At 38.5% G+C, this 4,376-nt stretch overlaps 1 pseudogene; it reads right to left on the reverse strand.

Annotated features, from left to right (window-relative positions):
• Nucleotides 1-293: 293 nt before the first annotated feature.
• LOC104996610 lies at nucleotides 294-2,247 on the reverse strand (annotated as a pseudogene).
• Nucleotides 2,248-4,376: the final 2,129 nt, after the last annotated feature.

Here is a 4,376-nt window from a genome sequence, read left to right on the forward strand (position 1 = left end):
AATCCTTACAATGAATATTTAAGGGTGCTTTCCTCTAGGATTCACTGGTGTGTTCTCCTTGCTGTCCAAGGGACTCTCAAGAGTCTTCTCCAATACCACAATTTGAAAGCATCAATTCTTTGGCACTAAGCCTTCTTTATGGTCCAACTGTCACATCCGTATATCCTGGAAAAAACATAGCTTTGACTATACGGACTTTTGTCAGCAAAGTGATGTCTCTGCCTTTTTTTTCTTTTTTTAACATTGCCAAAGTAGTTATTTCACATCAACATTATGGAATTTAAAGAGAACAATCAAGGTGTCTTGTGGATTGGAAATTGACTTATTAATTCCCTTTCATTTCCAAACTTCATCAAGCATTCACCGCAGTTATGAGGTAAATCAGCTGAATGTTTGTGATCTAGATGAATTTTAAAATCTTCAGTTTCTCCTGTTGAATATTCAGAGTATTGACATAAGCAAATCCCTTCAGATAAATGTGATTTAAGTGTTTGCAATATTCTAGCATCCTTGAGAAGCCCTTCCCCCAGTCATCACAAACATGTGGAAAGAATGTACTATGTCCGATAGCAACATATCTGTTAACATTTGTATGAAGTCTACTCTGAAACCCACATACTTGACTAACAAAGAAGTCTTTACATTTGTCATGTGTGATTTTGTTTAAGAGGCTCTATTGTCCATGTTCTCCATTGTTATACTTATTACTTTATTAATTAACTGCATGCTCATTTAACACATGGCTATACAAGCCTTCTGGATCATTCGCTTCATGCTCACAGAATAGACACAAGTACTGTTCATCACAGCTGTGCTCCTGGAAATGTAGGTAGAGTTCCCTGCTCTAGGAGAACTGTACGTCACACTTCTCACACCCATAAAGGTGATCACTAAAATGGGTGTCTGCAATGTGCCCGCTCGGGGTCTCAAAAATTACTTTTTTTTTTAATTAATTATTTATTTTAACCACTCAATATTGTGGTGGTTTTTGCCATACACTGACATGAATCAGCCATGGGTGTACATATGTCCCCCATCATGAACCCCCGTCCCACCTCCCTCCCCATTCCATCCCTCAGGGTCATCCCAGTGCACCAGCCCTGAGTGCCCTGTCTCATGCATCAAACCTGGACTGGCGATCTACTTCACGTATGGTAATATACATGCTTCAATGCTATTCTCTCAAATCATGCCACCTTCGCCTTCTCCCACAGAGTCCAAAAGTCTGTTCTTTACATCTGTGTCTCTTTTGCTGTTTCACATAAAGGGTCATCATTACTATCTTTCTAAATTCCATATAGATGCATTAATATACTGTATTGGTATTTTTCTTTCTGATTTACTTCACTCTGTATAATAGGCTCCAGTTTCATCCACCTCATTAGAACTGATTCAAATGCACTCTTTTTGATACCTGACTAATATTCCATTGTGTACATGTACCACAGCTTTCTGTCTTATAATCACAGTATTTACAAATGTCAGGATCCTCTTCATGCAGTTTGGATGTTTGATCAGAAGCTGGTAGCGAAACTTTCTCTGCAGACTCAGCACACCTTTGAATAAGTATGCTTCAAGATCATATGCTGCTTTAAATCAGAAAAATATCTTCTGTTGGATTCACAAAGTTCACATTTATAGGGGTCACTGCTATTATCTCTCAATAAGGTCGTTTCTGCTGGGCAGTCACATTCCAAGCTTGGCTCTTGCCAATAATTTTGCAAGGTTTAGCTGGTGACTCTTCATCAGTTTCGTCTCGGAGATTCTCAGAGGATTTGTTTCCTGTCTCCATATCATAATCTTCAGAAATTTCATGCACATCTGCGGCAACTGGAACATCTTCAGTAGTGGAACTTCAGTGGGGCTGTCTTCTTGAGTTTGCTGGTGGGCTGATTCAGGAGAGTCAAACTCTTCATCACAGATTTCAATATCAGCAGATTTTTCTGTAGGAAAGGCAGTGTGGTCTAGAATTCTAAGTACAGGACCGGGAACCAGGTTGTATTGATTTCTGTTTCTGACCTTGATTCCATCTGTAAATTTTGGCAAGTCATTTGATGTCTCTGTATCTGAATCATCATCTTTATTGTCAAAATATTTTGTCTGGTTGTCTCATAGAACACTGTAACAATGATCAAAAAAAAAAAAAATTCCACTGAACCTATCTGCAATTCTGCTTATTCCAGAGGAATCTGAATAAGTAGAAAGATGTGAAGTCTTCCTTTTTCTTTTTGTAGGATATTCATTCATATCTTTTAAATTTGCTGTAATGTTTAATACTTGAGTGAGGAAAAAATAAATTACAGAGAAGTTTTCACAGATGGTAAAATATGCACTCCACATCTGTGCCACAAGACGGCGGGAGGTGAGGAGTTGAGGAGGTGAGAATCGGGGCCTAGGAGGGACCATAGGCCTCCAGCCCCGGGGGTGGTCTGGTGGCCCATGACCCCTACAGGCACCTCTGTACCAACACGAATTCCTTCAGGACATGTCTCTGCTTTTCAATATGCTATCTACATTAGTTGTCATAGTCTTTCTTTCAAGGAGCAAGCATCTTTTAATATCATGGCTGCAGTCACCATCACAGTGATTTCGGAGCCCAAGAAAATAAAGTCTGACACTGTTTCCATTTTTCCCCATCTATTTGCCATGAAGTGATGAGACCCAAAGCCATGATCTTAATTTTTGGAGTGTTAAGCCAGCTTTTTCACCCTCCTCTTTCACTTTCATCAAGAGACTGTTTAGTTTCTCTTGCTTTCTGCCACTAGAGTGGTATCATCGGCATATCTGAGGTTGTTGAAATTTCTTCTGGCAGTCTTGATTTCAGCTTGTGATTCATCCAGCCCGGCATTTCACATGATGTATCCTGCATATAAGTTATATAAGCAGGGTGACAATATACAGCCTTGACATACTCTTTTCTCAATTTGGAACCAGTCCATTTTTCCATGTCCAGTTCTAACTGTTGACTCTTGTCCTGCACATAGGTTTCTCAGGAGACAGGAAAGGTGATCTGGTATTCCCATCCATTTAAGGAATTTCCACAGTTTGTTGTGCTCTACCCAGTCAAAGGCTTACCAGAAGTAGATGCTTTTTCTGGAATTCCCTTGCTTTTTCTATGATCCTGGATTCTTTATCTCTATTGGAGACAAAACTCATTATCAGATTGAAAGTTTGTTTCATATCAACAAAAGATTTCCTAATAACTGATACAAACATATTCAAGGATTTTAGAATGAAGGAAATAAGGAATTTCACATTCCTAACTTTAATAATCTCCTTGAGGCTACTTTAGCTTTCAAAATAAGGGAATGTATAGACTAAGAAGAGGAAGGATAATTAAAATATATAATAAAAGGTAATATAGTAAAGATAATTTTTAAACTTCAAATAAAGGTTACCAAAATGTTACATTAAATTTTATTTCAAATAATTATGACATCCTTCTAGGTTAGATTATAACAATGACCCAACAGTACAATTACAATGTATCCACATTTACGTGGTTCTTTTAAAAAAAAAAATCACAATTCCAAAATCAATAGCAGTTTTAAGACCAGAAGGGAAATATACAGTGGGATATTTCAGTCTGTTAGGATTAAGGAAAACGGACCAGTTCCATACGTATACATGAACTCATGCTTAATGACCCCAATAACGACACTAGTCTTTAATACTTCATCTCTAGAGTGTTTTCCCAACCTTCTCTAGTTAATCAGTCAGTCAGTTCAGTCGCTCAGTTATGTTTGACTCCTTGCAACCCCATGGACTGCAGCATGCCAGGCCTCCCTGTCCATCATCAACTCCCGGAGTTTACTCAAACTCATGTCCATCTAGTTAGTGATACCATCCAACCATCTCATCTTCTGTCATCCCGTTCTCCTCCCACCTTCAATCTTTCCCAGCATCAGGGTCTTTTCAAATGAGTCAGTTATTCACATCAGATGGCCAAAGTATTGGAATTTCAGCTTTAGCATCAGTCCTTCCAATGAATATTCAGAACTGATTTCCTTTAGAATGGACTGGTTGGATCTCCTTGCAGTCCAAGGGACTCTCAAGAGTCTTCTCCAAAACCACAGTTCAAAAGCATCAATTCTTCAGCTCTTAGCTTTCTTTATAGTCCAACTCTCACATTCATACATGACTACTGGAAAAACGATATTCTTGACTAGATGGACTTTGTTGGCAAAGTAGTATCTCTGCTTTTTAATATGCTGTCTAGGTTGGTCAAAACTTCTCTTCCAAGGTCATAACTTTTCTTTTCTGGTTAATGAGGACAGACAAATCCTGCTGGGCCCTTCAAGGATTTCCAATAACATTTCTGTCATTTGGAGCCTCCCTAAAATCCCAAAAGCATTTGCTTCTTTAAGAATTTCAGT

Source organism: Bison bison, unplaced genomic scaffold (genome assembly GCF_000754665.1).
Source record: "Bison bison bison isolate TAMUID 2011002044 unplaced genomic scaffold, Bison_UMD1.0 scf7180017864296, whole genome shotgun sequence".
NCBI lineage: Eukaryota > Metazoa > Chordata > Mammalia > Artiodactyla > Bovidae > Bison > Bison bison.